The 17,474-nt window shown below is 43.8% G+C and overlaps 1 protein-coding gene across 1 annotated transcript in view; it reads left to right on the top strand.

The window, feature by feature from the left end:
• Positions 1-17,474, top strand: part of ATXN1 (ataxin 1) — a 365,190-nt gene that overhangs the window by 224,262 nt on the left and 123,454 nt on the right. Inside the window, exon 6 of the mRNA XM_016205295.2 lies at positions 8,958-9,084. The gene's annotated coding sequence lies outside the window, so the exon portion shown is untranslated. The remainder of the gene's footprint in view (positions 1-8,957; positions 9,085-17,474) is intronic.

Genomic DNA, 17,474 nt, shown 5'->3' on the forward strand with positions numbered 1-17,474 from the left:
CCCTGCACCCCCGTGCTCCCCCACCCTCCACACAGCAGTCTGCTGCAAATACAGTATCAGATCTTCCCCTCCACACTCATAGAACAAGAATAATTGTATTTCTTGGTACTTCCCCAGCACCAAGTAACCCACATCAAAGGGTACCTGCCTTTGGTGTTTCTGACAGGTAATCCCTGGACTTAATGCCAAGTGGCGTTTCTGTTACTTGTTCACGGCTGAGACCATTGAAATCTCTGCTTTAAGCTAGAATAGTTTTATTAAGTCTCCAGGGGAGAGGTTTTCAATAGTGCCTTTGTCTTACAATATTCTTTTTTTCTGATTCCTTCAGAAAGTTGTAATGTTTAAACAAGGAGGCAGCTGCCTGGAATGACATTAAAAAAAAAAAAGTAAAAAAGAGTTGTTATATATTTTTTGGCTTTTAATTTAATAAAACAGACAAAAAAGAAGACTCACAAAGTTGATTGCATTTAATCATGGAAAGTTTTGTTGGTCCAAAAGTTGGGTAGTTAGGACTGTTGATTTTGAATTTTGGAAAATAATTCTTTTTTTCTCTTTTTAAAAACATCTTTGAATAGCCTTTACTCATGTAATGACACTAACTTTTAAAGCACCGTTAGATGTCCTGTTGAAGCTATGCTTTTACATAGTTATACTTTATTACATGAAAAGGTGGTGAGGCTTTGGTAGGATGCTTCCGGAGTTGTTCTGTGAATACTTTTGGTGAATTCTGTTACATGAATTTGTCCAAAGGATGGTCTGGGGAGGATTCTGTCTGGTCTTTTTACTTTGACTCACCGTTTGGTATTTTGTGAAGTCAGGCCAAATAAAATACTTGAGAATGCTGTCATCTAACTCCTAATGTGACGGCAAAAGAGAATGAGAGGAAAGTATTTAAATTTCTTACGATTTCTACTAACTTTATTTTAAAAAGGAAAGCAAATAGAGCAGAAATGGAAAGAAATTTAAAGTGAAGGGACTCTCACGATGGCTCCTCAGGGACCACAATAGCTCATGATTTACAAGTGCCCTCTAATGATAAGGGCACGAAGCGCAGGCTCTCCCCTCCTTCCCCCTTTTCCCGGGCACTTCTTTAACACCCACAGGAATCGCTGCCCTTCTGGAGCAGCGTGAATAAAATTCTCCTCTGGGGAGAAGGCGTGTGATAGGTCCTGATGCCTGAAAGGGCCTTGTAACCCCGAGGATGTGTGGTGTCCAGGGTCTCGATCCACATACCTCAGTCTCTTGGGCCACAGTGCCTTCTGTTGGGCCTCAGCAACCCGCCCGGGAGCCGAGTGCTAAACAAATAGACCAGGAAAGAATTGTCAATGAGGAGCACCTGCCACCTTGATCTTTAAAAATCAGAATTTACTGAAGATGTCATTCTACAGCTTTTCAGTTCAGATTAGGTATTTCTTATGTGTACTTTCATCTTGTTCTTGATATGCAGACGTGCTTTTCCCTGGGTGCATAATTACATTTCTTAGCAAACTTTGCTTTATACCGGTAAGGAGATGTAGGCTGCATACAAGTATAGACACCTGCGGAGCCTAAATGCTTGTGGATAAAACCTTACCTTTGTGTGATAAGCTGTGCTAATCGCAGGAAACAGGGGCATGGATCAACAGGAATTACAATTTTTAAAAAGTTTGATCATAGTATTTTTTTTTCAGCATATTTATCTCTCTGATTATGTGTTCTTTAGGCAGATACTAATTTTAGTTTTTGTTTTGTTTTGCTTTATTTTTATCTTTATCTTTTTTTTTTTTTTTTTACCCTAAGCACAAACCAGTTAATATCAGTAGGAAATGTTTCAAATGCATGCTTGATACCCGATGATTGCCAGTCTGGAAAAAGATTTTACAATGGATAAATCGCACAAATCATCGAATGTTGGTTGAAGAGGGACTGTATGGTAGGATGAATAAATCGTATTTTTCAGAATACGTTGGGTTTAGGCTCCATTTCACCCTTCACCTCCCTCCAGTTGTTCTTGAAACCTGACTCAATGCCGTTGCTCTCTGCATTGCCTGCCTTCCCTGGAAAGGGGGGCTGGTTCCCGGGACTGACAGGCATGATCCTTTGAGCTGGGGCTCGGGCTCTGCAGCCTGCGGGCCGAGTGGCTCACCCAGAGGAAGCCTTTCTGAACTCTGCCGTTGCCAGCAGCCCTGGCTGCTGCTCCTCAGGAAGAAAACACAGAGTCAGCTCTAGGCCTGGTTTGGAAACAGAGGCTCTTGCAGGATATTTCATTGACTGACTGAGCAGTTTCCATATTGAGTTACGTAATTTTTTTTTTCAAAGTCACCAGAAAGGGGCTCTCCTCCTATTTAGAAACCGCAGAGTAAGAAGAATTGAGGGCATGTCAGAGTGAAAGTAAAATGCCACATTCTCAGTCATTTAATCAAACACTTAATCAAGGAGTTACCGTTGGCAAAAGCACAGAGTTTACTACAGTCCGCCTGGGGGAAGGGGGCCTATTTTAGAATAAGAAATAAAATGATTAGACTCCTAAGGAAAATGAATAAAAACTATAGGAACTCACATTCCCAAAAAAAAAGTATTTCTGATTGAGAAAGTTGTAGCACAGGAGGGCAGAGGAAAGAAGATGCAAAAAGTGGGGTTTGAGCAGGTCTCGGTAGGTGTGGCTTGAGTTTTGGCACATGGAATCGAAATGTGAGCTTTCCGAGATGGAGAGACAAGCTTGGCTTGGCTGGTACAACACGCATAAGGGGGGGAGTGGGAGATGAAGTTGGGAAAGCACGTTGCGGCCAGATTGTGAAGGTCTTAAACATTAGATTTTAGAAGATATGCAGCAAGCTGTAGGAACCAGCGCCACAGTGTGCCGTGGGGAAGTTGTATTATGTAATCTGCTTTAGGAAGCCTGATCCAGGGAAATGACTCAAACGGTTTGGAGGGAGACTAGTGAAGGCAAAAAGACCAGTGAGCAGGCTGCTGAGAGAGGAGCAGCGTCTGACCCAGCATGGTGGTGGGGTACAGTGGAGGCTCACGAGGACTTGGCAACTGGTGGGCTGTGGGAGAGAGAGGAGAAGACAGTGATGCTCTCAGCATGAATTGGAAATAAAAGAGGAGCACTGGTTTTGGGGGGAGGGATGGGAAACTTTGAAATAGACATAATTTATTTATACTGCATATATCCAGCAGCTTGTTAGGGGAGATGCTGGGCCCAAGATGCAGATTTAAGAACTATATGCAGTAAAAGGAAATTGTTATAGAAAGAGAAGAGAGAGTGCTGAGCATGTAGCCTTGGGGAATACATGCCCTAGGGTTAGAAGGAATGACAGGGAGGGACAAAAGCCGGGACTAGCAGCAGTGATGCAAGGAACATCATGGTGGTACCATCTCCGAGAAATCGGGAGTATTAGGGTGTTTTGGTGCAAGAGACAAAACTCAAGGTGATTTAAGCAACAAAATGGAATTACTTGTATCATATGTGTATTAGTTTGCTATTGCTGCATAACAAGTTACTATAAACTTAGTAACTTAAAGCCATACCCATGCCATTCTCACAGTTTCTGCAGGCCAGAAGTCTAGCCACGGCTTAGCTGGATCCCCCACTCAGGGTTTCATAGGGCTGGAATCAAAGTGTTCGCTGGACTGCGTTCTCATCTGGGGCTCATGGGTGTCTTTCGAGCTCACATGCTTATTGGCAGAGTTTATTTCCTTGTGGTTGTAGGACTGAGGACCCTATTCTATTGCAGACTGTGGGCTAGCCATGCCTCTCAGCTCTTGCTCTCTCCAGTTCCTTGCCACATGGTGTTACCCCCCTACACACACACACACACTCTCTCTCTCTCTCTCTCTCTCTCTCTCTCTCACTCACTCATATGTCCTCTTATGCTTTGAATCTGAGTCCTATAAGAGCTGAAGAGCTCACCTGATTAGGTCAGGCCCACCACAGATAATCTTTCTATTTTAAGGCCAATTGATTTAGGTGCTTAATTTTATCTGCAAAATCCCTTCGAAGCAGCAACACCCAGATTAGTGTTTGAATAACTAGGAGAAGGTGTGTGTGCGCTAGGGGACAGGGCCATTTGGGGGCCACTTAGAGTTTTGTTTGTGACAACATAACTAAACAGTCCAGGGATAAATCTAACTTTTGGCATGGCTGGATCCAAGGGACCGCACTATTGTCAGGACTCAGACTCTCTGTCTCTCAGCTTTGCTCCCTGCTGAAGAGCTTCATTGTCAAGTGGGCTTTCCTCACTAGGTAGTAAAAACAGCTCTGTGTGGACCATGCTTCCATGGCCTCACTAGGACAGGGCGTCTTAGTCCTCTTAGCTCAGCCCTTATGAGAGAGGCTTCGATTGGCATGGCTTTGGTTATGCGCCTACCCCTAAGACCAGTCATCACGGCGAGAGGGCTGTGTGTTCTGATTCTCCAGACCTAGGTCATATGCCCATCTTTGGAGTCAAGGCAAGAAGTCATCCCAGCCCAAAAACTAAGAGAGTGGGGAACAGGTTATTCCCGAAAGATGGTTTTTAGGCAAGATTCTAGTATATTAAATAAAAGGAAAAGAGAATTGAAGGAGCTACTATATCAAATATTTAAGATAAGTCAGTAAGGAAAGAGCCACTGCCTTTAGAAGGCAGGAAGCCATTTGAAAGAAAAGAAGGAAGTTTACTTAAAAAATAGTGATTGAAGTCAAACTCCAAGAGTTTATTAAGATGTACGTGGTAAACACCAGCATTGAGTTCATTCTACACGTTCACATGTCTGTTGGTGGACAGGAGAAAGGTGGAAGCCATTTGGGAATGCGTCAGGGTATGGGGAAGATCTTTCGGAAACAGCAGTGACTGATACATTTGTAAGAAGCTCCTGGTAAAGGCAAAACACTGAAGGAGAGACAGACGGCGGAATGGACCCCCGTAGGACCTGAAGCCAGTAGGAAAACAGACTAAATAAGACTCAAGACTGAGAGCCACCAAAAGTTTTCCCAGATTATAAAGTGTGTGAGCTTTTTTGGTTTTTTGTTTTGTTTTGTGTTTTGGTCATCTGTCCCCTCTTTGGAATAGACAGGTATCAGTCTTCCCAATATAGCCACCTTATAGTGATTAAACATACTAAAAAAATCCTTAGCCTCTGTCTGGCCAGCTGACAGAAAGACTTACCCTTAGAGCCCTGGTTCTCAAAGTGGTGTCCCTGGAGCAGCAGCGTGCGCATCACCTGGGAAGTGGTTAAAAATGCAAGTCGTCTGGTCCCACCCACACCTGCTGCATCGGAAGTTCTGGGGATGGGACCCAGCAATAGGGTCGAATAAGACCTCCAGGTTTTTCTGATGGTGGCTCAAGTTTGAGAGGCATTGTGTACACCTGCCCTCCACATGCCACAAGGGTTTCCTTAACAGTGGCTTTTGAAAAGCTGTGAGGGTCAAAGATATAGGTTCCTGGTGACCTGGGGGTGGGGTGGGGGTTGTAAATCTTGAAAGGAGATGGCAGCTGTTCAAAAGCCACTCATGACTAAAAATACAACGGACGAGAACAGAGGAGCAAAAGCTAAGGTGTAACAATTGCTCTCCAGTGTATGGGGGGCTTTCACTTCGATGGCAGGCATCATAGGGGCTCCAAGTCCCTGGGGGACAGAAAAATGAGAAGGGCTTAAATTATAGCTAGAGAGTTGTGATTCCTTTGGAGTACAGCTTAAGTCGTAGAACGGGTTTTGGAAATGGATCATTTAATTTAAATTCAGGCTGTTCTAATAGACACTCTTAGGAGGCTGCAAAAGAAGGGCATGGCAAGGTTTCTTTCATCAAGGAGCTTAAAAGCTTTTCAAGCCTTCTAGACTTAAATAAATCCAGTGGAATATAAAAAGACAATATAACGGAGCGCTGAATTGAAAAGGACCTGGGGTTAAAATGTGTGATCGAGACTGTAAGTGCTGTGGGCAGTGAGGGGAAGGAGAAATTGGCAGGGTGTCATTTTCTTTGCCGGACAGGATGAAACTGGCAGCCCGGCATAATTTCCCAGGCCTGGTGATGGGGTACCGGACAGCACGGCTGCAAGAAGTCCTGTTTCTTGCCCTCTCTTTTTCCCCTGAGTTTTCTAGTTTGTCAAAACGACTGCATCAAAGCGAGACTGAACTTGGAGTATTACTATTATTTTTGGTTTTATGAGAAACTTGTAGAAGAAATTATTTTGTCCTGGGTGTCTTAAATGGAAAGAGACTCAGATAAAAGTTTGGCTTACTCATTTCCTACAGATTTTCAAACTTGCTCCATTCACGGGGAAAACATGAATAAGCCTGCCTGGGAAAACCTTTGTTTCGTAGGATGAGGCAAGCAAATTACTGATTTTCCTTAGTGGAAGAATTAGATCGCACTAGATCTGGGGCATAGGGAACAGGAAAACACTGCAGATGAACACAACATTTCCATTGCTTTTTGCCTTTGCTTCATACTACTCACATGGGTAAGTAGACAGGCAACCAAACCAAGAACCAAGGCAGAAGGTTTCCAAGACACTCTTTTTTAAAAATAATTTTTAATTTTTCAAGTACAGCTGACATACAATACTATACGCCATGTAAGTGTGTGAGAGAAATAAAAAAAGATCTGGGAGTCCAGAGGAAGTCAGCAAATTTGAAACCTAATGCAAAGTACTAAGAAGTTGGTTTTTTTTTTTACAGACATTTACATGTAATGTGATCTGTTTTTAGCTCTTTTTGGGAGGTTTTTCTTAACTCCAGCTGTGGCATGCAGGTGTTAACAGAGAGCTCTTTTTCCTGTGATGAAGAGGTGACTCGAGATGCATTAGGAAGCCGGAGTCAGCCTTCGCTGTCGCATCAAGTTTAATACCTGCACTGAGTGGTGTTCCTCTCGCAGAAATCACTGCCTGTCTGCTGCTGATGGCCCTTGCAGACAGAAAGCAGAATCAGCTTTTATTTCAAGATATTTGGAGCAGTTCTGTTGCTTCTTTCTTTTTCGAATTGAAATATAATTGACATATAACATTATGTTAGTTTCAGATGCACAGCAGTGATTCGATATATCTATATATGGCGAAGTGATCACCACGGGAACTCTAGTTAAGGGCACAAGTCGGTTGCTCGTTCCTTGATTTTGATCAGGGAGACCCAGTTGAACCGGCCAGGAGTAAAACAAAGAGGACAGAAATCAGCTGGACATCTCTAGATGACATTGCCTAAGGCACAGGCTGCTTCCTCTCCCTGGAAACTTGACGCCTGGCTAACTTCTCTTCTTTCACTTCTAGGCTCAACGGTTACTTTTGTAAGAAAAGCCTTCTGCGCCCCTCCTTCTAAGTGGGGCACCTACCCAATCATGATTGCAAATCATGGTGCTTATTTTTCTTTCCCAATACCTATTCAATATCCAAACTGAAGCATATACTAGAAAGAGCATACTATGATTCTTCAAAGCCTGTCCCTCGAGAGGCAGCGAGCTCCTTAAGGGCATGGTTCTCGTCTGCCTTGTTCACCGCTGTAAACACAGAACCTGGTGGCTGTACTGCGCGCCAAGGAGAAATCTGGCGAGTGAATGAGTTAATTAATAAGAAAGCACTTTGTAAACCGTACTCACTATAAAGGCTTGGTTAATTATATCAGCAGCAGACACTTCCTTTCTCTCTTCTGTCCTAATTTTTTTCCTTTCCATTTTTTAGTTACTTTGAGGTAGATTTGTCAGTGTTTTACCAATTCCACATCTAAGATTTGACATTCACTGTTGCCTTTTTTTTGAGATAAGGGACCACTTTTTTCCTCTCAAAAATATTACACCCGCCTTGTTAATGCGGCCACTCCCACCTTTGTTCAGCGTGTGCTCAGGACTTTGAAAGACCCCTGGGGACTGTTTATTTGGGAAGGAAACAGGATCCCAGCGTTAGCACTTAAATTCTGTTTTCTGTTGTCCCCAAAGCCACTCATGTGTGTTCCTGTACCTCAAGTATGCTCCTCAAGAATTCCCAAGTCAAAATAACTTGATAATATTGGCCCAGGAGAAGCTGTTTCTGGCTCTGTCTTCAAGGAGGGGAAAAAACTTAAAAATCCACGTGTGGAAAATATTAATGATCAGAATACGAATAGGTCTTTAAAAACAACAAACAAATGATCCAGTCCTTCCCCAGCAGGTCCTCGCGCGCCACTTCTGTGTGTAAGCGTTATCCTCGGTGAGCGGAAATGGCAGACAGCCAAGTGGAAAATTTCACAGCCCCTTAAACCTCCAGCACACTAAATCAACACTGCAGCCCGGCCGTCCGAGGGAGCCGCGCGGCCTGGGCCAGGTCCTGATGCGCCCTCCCACGCCTCTCACCACCTGCCACTCCCCTTCCTCTCCCTTCCCGCTCCAGGTCCTCAGTTTCTTTCTCCCTGAGATCCCAGACCTCTGCTTCTCTCAGCCCCTCCCTGGAAGGAGGAATCTTAGCCTGGTGGCCCTTGCAGATGTTTAGACGTTTGGGTGCCCCAGGGACGGTTGATTGTTGGTGGCTGGCCAAGGCTGGCTTTTATATTCTGGCTCAGAGCTCAGTAACAGGCTTATGATCACTAATAATACGTTGTGTTTACATAGTGCCTTTCTTCTCAGGAACTGTGAGTGCTTTGCAGGAGAGATCTTATTGATCTTCCCAACAACCCAAGGAGGTATGAAAATGGCAAAAGGTCCTAGCTCCCTCCTTTACGCAGAGAGTAAAACCAAGTGGCTTATTTCAAGGCTGTGTTGCAAGTTTGCATCTCAGCTGGGACTGCATCTGAGGTCTCCCAGAATTGGCTTCAACTTTATGGGGGGCAGGGCAAAAGGTTGGCTGTGCCATGCTGCTGTGTCTCCAGGGGCCAGAGCAAAACGATTGAATTTCTTTTTTACAAAAAGGTACTGGAGAGTGGTCTTTGGTGAATGATCAATCAGAAATTGATTGTGAACTTCATTTGTTGAGGCAACGAGCGATCTGATGATGGGTTGACCTTTTTCTTTCTCTTCTGTTCTATTCCTGTGCTAGGTTTTTCTCACTTCTCTGTGAAAGAAGAAAGAACACGCCTGAGCCCAGGAGCACTCCAGCTTCTTGTGGGAAGTCTCCATGGTGAAGGACGGCTGGGGCTCCCCGTGAACAGCGCACAGTGAATGTTGTAAGTTAACAAGAGCAGCATCTGCAGCAGCTCGCCTTGCAGGGAGTTGTGAACCACTGGATGTGGCTGAGCCAGGGTGATGAAGGGGTGTTCGTGCTAGTGCTAGGTGATCATCCAATTAATTTCTTTTTTTAGGGGAGAGGTTCTGTTTTTATTTGCTGCGAACTTGCCTTTCTCTCAGCTTCCATGGGGCACTTCTCATTTTCTCCTTCTGGAAAAAAGAGTAGAATACAGTGATTCTTTCAATGTGGGAATGCCCTTTCTCCTGCCACAGTCAAACAGTACCACGTTGAGAGCAGCCTGGCAATTCTTTCAGGTTGGTGGGTGGGGGTCACATTCTCTAGGCTAAGAATTAGCCACCAGGATTGCCACCAGCAGTATTTTTATTGATGTGAAGTGTTTGATTGGAATGAATTTTTCTGGCTTTCAGAACCTGCAGTATAGTCAGTTGTTTTGGGTACTTCTCTTGCTCAAAATTGGCTGATTTGCTGGTTTTTATGAGGCTGCTGGATTAGGATTTTGAGATCCTGCGGGTCAGCCACTGGTCACCTTTCATAAGGCATTTGAAGACCAAGCAGTTGAAGAGACAGTACCCGATGGGCCTTGAAGGGCATACCTGCCATGACATTTAGGGGTTGGACCAGCTCCGCTTTCTGGAGATTTTACCTGATAGTTAGACTGTGTCCCCCAAAAAAGTTTAGAAGAGTTTGACCAGGAAAGAATATAGCTACAGGAAATCCAGGATGGCCTAGGAACATATTACCTTCAAATTTAGAGTTAAGAGCCAACTTTGAGTAGTGTTTTATATATATATTTTTACATATATTTGTCTATAAATGTATACACAATGTGTATGTACATACTTAGTATATATATATACACACACTTAATATATATATTACATATTTGTATATATTATGTATACATGAATATATATTTGTGTTTGTATATATACACGTATGTATACATGTGTATATATATAAATAACTTTATATATTAAGTTTTCAGCTCCTTAGTAATTTAATCAGGAAATTTTTCCAGGTGTTTATTATCTTCTGTCCAATTATATAAACAATCTTGAAAAGCAGGGTGCGGTAAGATGAGGACATATACCAGGGAGCAAAAGCATTCACATTGGAAAGAAAAATTTCCACTGAATTTTTTTACTTCATGGTTTTCTAAATATTTGTATTAAGTATGCATATTTATTCATATAAATGGGTTAAATAATCATATTAAAGTAAGTTTATTATATCTGAAATCTCCCAGTGCATCATAGTGAACAGACTATGTGCGATGCTGGTGTTTTCATGTGTTTTCGTCTTGTACATATGAGCATGTTGGTTCTGGTGGAAAGTCAATTGATCTGAATTCTATACTTGGTCATATTGTCAAGCACAAGCAAGTTTGCAATCTTAGGCAATCACTGATCCCATGAAGTGTTATTTTGTGAGTCTATAGATGTATCCGTGCTACTGCTTATTGATCTGTGGCATCTTGGTTTGGGGTCCCAATTAGGGGCAGAGCGTCGTGTGAGGCACTTTATACTTAATAAAAAGTCTCTCTTATTGTGAAAGTTTCTGTCACTTTTAAGGAATAATTTGGGGCCTGTTAGATTTGGGTGCCGGAGTAGCGTTTATTTTACTGGAAATTATTTTCTCAATCAGGCAACTGTTAGGATGTACTTCTGGAGATGTTTTTTAAAATATTTTCATCCTAGGAAACAAGTGTCTTATGGAAAAGTGGTTTAGGTTTCAGATTACATTTAAATGAGCACTGCAGTTACTATAATCGTGATAGCTTTTGTTTTGAATCTTGTGGGGTTTTTTCAAACCATTGCTTTGAATTGCTCTATGATACCGTGTCAAGCCACAAACATTAAGTGAGGTTCTGATGGTAAACTTTCAGATACCACATGGCCAACTTAAAGTTATTGTAAAACCCCTCTATAAATGAAGTAGTTTGAGAGAAAATACTAAATTCTAATGAACTCCTCCTGGGAACTTTATCTTCCAAATTGCATATGCTTGGACTATGTCGAGGGCAGGGGTGGGGGTGTCCCAGTTTTCTTAGTAAATTTTAAAATTGGTAACTTTTTATAATCTTGGTGCATTTTTACAACACTGAGTTTATATTTCCCAAGGGTTGTGCCATTATAATGAGGAAGGCAGGAGATTTTCAGAGAATGTGTGCTTGCACGTAGATGGGTGTGATGGTGGGAATGTGAACATTTGAGTAATCCTCGTAACAGCCATTGAATTAGCTGTGACTTGCCCTCAGCAGTCCTCGCAGACTCTATGCCAAACTCTGTAACACTCCTCTTCTTGTCCCCATTAACCACCTCTCAGATCTGCCACTTTCTTTCTAGCAGACACACTTTGCTCCTCGAAGTGACTCAAACTGGCTCTAAGGCGTGGTGGCTCTAAGATGTGGCAATGAAAACTGACCTCAGAGTCAGGAGACCTGGTTTCTTACACATAACACTGAATTAATTGTTTAACCTTGGCCCCTAAGAGGCCCAAGGCCCATTTTATGATGAGTAACATGAGAAAGTTGAGTTAGATGAGCTCTGGCGATTCTTCTGGTTCCCAGTGGCTAACATCGTGTAAGGTATCTGTCTTGGTGAGGCAGAATGGACCTTCCTTTTCCAGTTTGCCTGGAAAAGTGAACGATTTGACACAACTTTAATTTACAACTGTTTTTAAAACGTTGAGCACAGTCTTATGGTTAAAAAAAACACACAATTATTATTTCTGTCACCATCATGATACCCTTTCCCCAGGGCCCTCCCAGGCACTATGTGACAGTTCAGAGGTGTTGACAAGAGTGCTTTCTAAGAATATAGTTGTAGTCGTTTATAGTTAGGATCCACACCCATTGGTCTATTTGAAAATTTAGTATGAGCCACTTTTGAAATTAACTTTTTGAAAACTGTCCACCTTCATATTTAAATATTGCTTAGTGTATAAGTAAGGAGATGGTGATCTACACTTCTTTCCTGAGCTTCTCTGCATCCTTAAATAGGATTTCTCAAGTTGCCTTTTCAAAGTAGTCATCCCTGACCTGTATAAAATAGCACCCTCCCCATCCCTCTCTATCCTCTAGCCTACTTTGTGTTTTTTTAAGCACCTTACGTATTATATATTTATTTTCTTAATCATCCATCTCCTTAACTCTACTGTAAGCTCCATGAAAGCAAGGATTATAAGTAGTAATAGTAGTAATAGTATTTTCTGGTGAATCTATGAGACCTAAAATGCTGCTTAACCCACAGTGAACACTCAGTAAATATTTGAGTGACCAAGGACAGAGTAAACCTATGCCTGGGCATCTCCTGTGTGGTCCTGAGCTATTCGTAAAGGAACATAAATGAAGTTCTGGTGAGAATTGGGTAGGAGGTGGCATGGAGAGACTAGGCTATTTTCTTTAATCCTTGGAAGTGGATGTTTAATGTCTCTGATGTATTTAAGTAAATGTGGGAAAGGAAACAATTTGTTTTTAAAAAATGTCTTTATAGAACTATCAATAGAGTTTGGGGATTCTCTGATACTTTAAAAAAAAAAAAAAAAAAATCAGCACGGTGTGTGTTTCCTCTGCTCTTCTGTGCGAGTGGTTTGCTTTATTGCTCGTTTGTGAGCAGCATGCCCTGGCATTCTCTGGAAGGTGGTGGTTCGGGTAGTTTTGCCTCTTATAATCAAGTCATTTTATGACCATTTATGTTTACATTTATTCCCAAAGTGGGAACCAGGTTTGAAGTGCTGAGTCTACCTAGAAGCTCACCACGTACTGAGTTCACAGTGTCACTTCATTGTGTTTACTTTCGGATGACACACAACTGGGAATGGACGCGGCGTGCCTGCACGGACCAGGTTCGTCTCGCCGCCGTGTGGTGCACAGGGGCAGGCCACGGAGGTCAGGGAGGCATCGTTCTCGCTGCTTCTGCGGCTCACCGTAGGAAAGCCTTCTTGAATTTTGTGTTTATCGACCCCCTTTTCAGAATAACTGCTCTGAGCGCAGGAGTTCCATATCCCCGGGAAGAAACGGAAAGACTAAAATAAACACCTCCGTGTCTATTTGGACAGCATTCTGCTGTCTCCATAAGCTTTGAAAAAATGGAAGCTGATTTCTAGTCTCCAGAGTGAGAGAATTACACGCCCCCCCTCTAATAAGAGTGCTTTGGGAATTTCCCCATGTCTGTCAATTTGTGCCTTTTAGATTCGCTATCTGCGACACCCGATCCTCTAGCGTTACCATAAAAAGCACACACACAAAAACAGGTAGAGACGGGGGGCAGGAGAGAAGGGGCGATTTTACATACTGATGAATGAAGAAAACTGGTCTTTCCCTTTCGGCCCTTGCTCCTAATGCGCTGGTAAACGGGCCTGCATATTGTCAACAGCTCTGACCGGGCACATGCCACGCAGGTGTTTGCGTAGCCTCAAGTCCTCGAGGGTTTTCTGTCCCCCCCTTCTTTCTGTCGCCCCGACTCCGCCCGGCCCCTTCTTACTGGCAGCCTCGCCGGCGCTGGCCACTGCCCCTTGGCGGGCCGTCGCCTGGGCTGCCACCTCTGCGAGCTGAGGTCAGGGCGACTTCCTGAGTCACTTGGCCGAGCCTCGCAGGCCCCAGGCACACCCTTCCCCTCCGGGTCGCCATCCCTAACCGCCCAGCCACCTCCCCAGCATCTGTGAGAGGAGGCGGGACACACACCACCCCCTGCAGTTGAGGAAGGAAAACTGTTCACGTACCTTCTAGAATATTCATGTTCTGTGGGGCAAAGAAAGCGTCAGCAGCCTGGGCAGGCTGCTTTCTAACTGAACAGTGCTGGGGTAAAAAAGTCTTGTGTTCTACTTAAGTTTGCAGTTCACTAAAAAAATACAGTTTGTTAAAGGACTGTGTGTGTCAAGGTGTGCTGAAGTCGGGTAGGGATGCAGCGGTGAGTAATCTGTTTCCTGCCGTCTGAGACCAGCAGACCACAGTGGGAGGCTGTGTGCCGGGCTGCCTGCAGGATGGTGGGGACGGCTCCCCTGGATGGGTTTTCAGGGGAGGCCGCAAGGTCTGCTGAGCAGCCGAATTAGGCCTCGGAGCAGAGGCGGGATTTCACCCCGGTCTCTGTGTGTGCTTTGAGACGGCAGAGGAGGGAGAGGAGACAAAACCAGTCCTGTCTGTAACTGCTTCTGCACCTGGGCAGATGAGCGCTCAGTCAGAAACTTCTTTCCATCAGAAATGACCACCGACAGAGGCATAGAAGGGGGATCTGTAGCCCCTGGGAACCACTCTCCTTCAGGGTTATTTTATATGTTTATGTTCAAAAGCTGAAGCAAGAGCTTGGGCCACTTAAAGAAATGATGCCTCTCCACCCTAATAAGTATCGTGTTTGCAACTTGAACTTGGGACAGAAACCACACCCAGAACTAAAAATGTGTTTCTCAAGTGGTGTGTCTTTGAAGTGCTCGCTGTTTAAGAGGAGTATGCACGCAAGAAAGAAGGTCAGGGGGCCTGGATAGTGGTGCTGCCTCGGGACCAAGGCAGTGAGCCACTGAAAAGTCTTCCAGAGAGAGATCTTTCGGCATCTCAGAGGCTGGTGGGCTCCGTCATCTTTGTTAAAATATTACTGATGTATGTCATTTCTCGCAAAGGATGGCACGCCATGGGACTTGAATTTTCATTCTTTAAAAGATCGTTCTCTCTTGCTTTCTTACAAAATAGTGAGGCACAAATAAGAACTGAATAACATTTTTTTGTCATAGGGCAAAACAAAACCCGTTGGTTCTTACCAGCAAGTAAACTGTTCCTTGGGAATAGTGTAAAAAGGTAAATAGATAAGTTCATTTTTTAAATTCCGCAGTTTTTTTTTATTTTTAAAAAATAATCAGTTTTTAATACCAAAAAATCCATTTAACCACTCCCCCCAACATATATTTATATTAAATTTCAGATGGTAGCTACGTAATAAATCATGCTAGGTGGAATCTTAGGTTGAAAGAATTAATGCATCTTGTATATGTCCTGAGAACTATGTTAACCTTTTACAGACACCTGAATAAGTATGTTAATGATTTCATGATTCCGAAAAAGTAATTTTCAACAAGTATAAAGTGCTTTTTAGGAGAAATAATAAAATTAGCTGTTTGTGACCTATGTTAGAGGAAGTTAGTTTTTCAAAGTCATTTTTTCTATTTCTGCTTTTGTTCTGAAACAGTTTCCTTAAGCAGAAAACCCCCCAAATGGAACTACTAACGGGATACAAATGGCAATCTCCTTTAGAACCTTTTATTCCCCAAACTCTGGCAAGTCCTTGTCATCCTGCCCTTTGGACTCTTCTCTTCTCCCACCTCTAAATCCCACTTCTTTCCCAATACCTTTATCACACAGCATCTGTGCCATCTCCCTCCCAGCTGCAAGTGGCCAGTACTGGGATAGGGCTTGTCCCCAGTGCCTGCCCGCAGAATTTGCTGTTAGGACCCCTGCGCAGGACTGGGCGGGCTTATATCATTCATTCTGCACATAATCCATCTTCATGGACATCGGGATACTGCATCTAGAAATAAAAACATGCTTTCTGAAATAGTTTTCTAAAATTTCCATCAGATTGCTCTTCATTCCAATTGTTTTCATCTTACACCTTTGTAGCTTTCATAGAACTGAAACTTTTTAATTTCTCCAGGGCTAAAATCCAAGGCCTGAACAGGCAGTCTCAATGCCTGGGGCTCCTGCGAGTTGCTACCCATTATAAGCTTTGTAAAACTCACCCTGCAGAAGAACTAAGAGAACTGGGCAAGGATTATTCCCTTTCCCTACCATGGCAAGCCCTCGTTTTCTGGGCTCCTTTGCCTTTTCGTCTTTGTTCTCTGAGAAAATGGGGTATTGATGAGATTAGTGTACTATTGTTCAGAAAGCTATTGCTTATACAAGCAGATTCTCCCCCCCCCTTTCCTTTGGCAACCTCAGTTGCTTTACCTGTTTCGGGTTCTGCTTGTGCTGTGAACAACCTCCTCCCCCCACATTCAGGAGACTAATAAATATACAAATGTCAGTTCCTGCACACCTAGCAGCTCCCTAATTCAGAATAGAGCCATTCAGCCTTTATCTTAGGGGAGTTTCTTGCCCCTTCTTGCGAGCACATCAAGCATAAGTGTAAAGGATAGTGTGGCAAGGTGAGAGCTGTCCTCTGGGTAGCATTAGTGTGTCACTCCCCTTTGGCAGAGCAGATTAGCTGCCAATCGGTATCTTGTTGCTGTCATCGGAGTTTGCAATCCAGGTTCCCAGCTCTGCTGGCGATCTATTTCGGCACCCCCGCAATGATGCCAGTTGTCCTAGCAACCTGCTGGCTGACACTTCCCTAAAGACAGGCGAGGAAGTGGCAGTGGGAGAGGGGGGCCTCCAGAGGGTTAGAAGAGAGTTGGCAGTCACCTTGTTCAAAGAGGATCTTCCATTTCCTTCATCTGGGCAGGCCTCCAGGAAGGGAATGTCAGTATCAGGGGAGTGTCACTTACTGAGGATCGTGGACCACATGGTCCTCCTGGTCCAGATAGCATCCCCTGGAGAATAGCAAACCGAGGACTGGGCGGTCCAGGCGGAATGTGGGGTCTGCCGGGCCAGCATGTTAGGCGATCTCAGAACATGAGATGGTACCGGCCTTCCTTGTGAATTGAGTTAAGGCTCCGGTTGTGTATCAGAATTGGCATTCGGAGCTGGGGAGGTGGGTAGATGTTTGGGAGTGAGCAGAGGGCAGGGACGGAAGGATGAAGGGACACGCCACTGCAGTCAATCTTGGCTCCTTTTCCTGTTGACGGGTCTGGCTGGAAATCAGTCCCGTGTAACTAGAGCTTTCTTACTGGGCTCCAGTCATGTATCCATCTGCCCATCGTTGAAAAGGAACACTATTCGCCTTGTCCTCTCCTTTTTAATTACTCTCCTCCCCCTCTTATGTCAAATTGAATTGGCACGAAATGACTTTTCCCCGTTTTTTTTCTGACTTGGATCCAAAAGAACATAGACGTCCTAAGGATTATATCTTAAAGTCCCTAACCTAGTTGGCCTTGCCTAGATTAAGTCTAAAATCTGGCAGGCACTTGACATTGGCTGTCCTGGGGACTTTATTCCATAGCCATTTTATTGTGGAAGCCGCTAGCTAGTGGCCTTGGCTGGCATTTTCTTCCAGAAGTATTTGTTGGTGGTGGCATGGTGCTGTCAGAACATTTTTCATAAAGAAAGAACTACAGGAGGATCTACCTGCAAACCTTGTTGGGAGGTGGGGTGCAAGGGGTCTGATGACTGGAATGTCCCCAGGACATTTGAAACCCAAAAACAGCATAAAATATTAATACCATAAGTTTCATTACTAAAAGGGTTTTTGTTCCCTCAGAGGCCTATTATTATTTGCTCCACTG

Source organism: Miniopterus natalensis, chromosome 9, assembly GCF_054644295.1.
Source record: "Miniopterus natalensis isolate mMinNat1 chromosome 9, mMinNat1.hap1, whole genome shotgun sequence".
Taxonomy (NCBI): Eukaryota; Metazoa; Chordata; class Mammalia; order Chiroptera; family Miniopteridae; genus Miniopterus; species Miniopterus natalensis.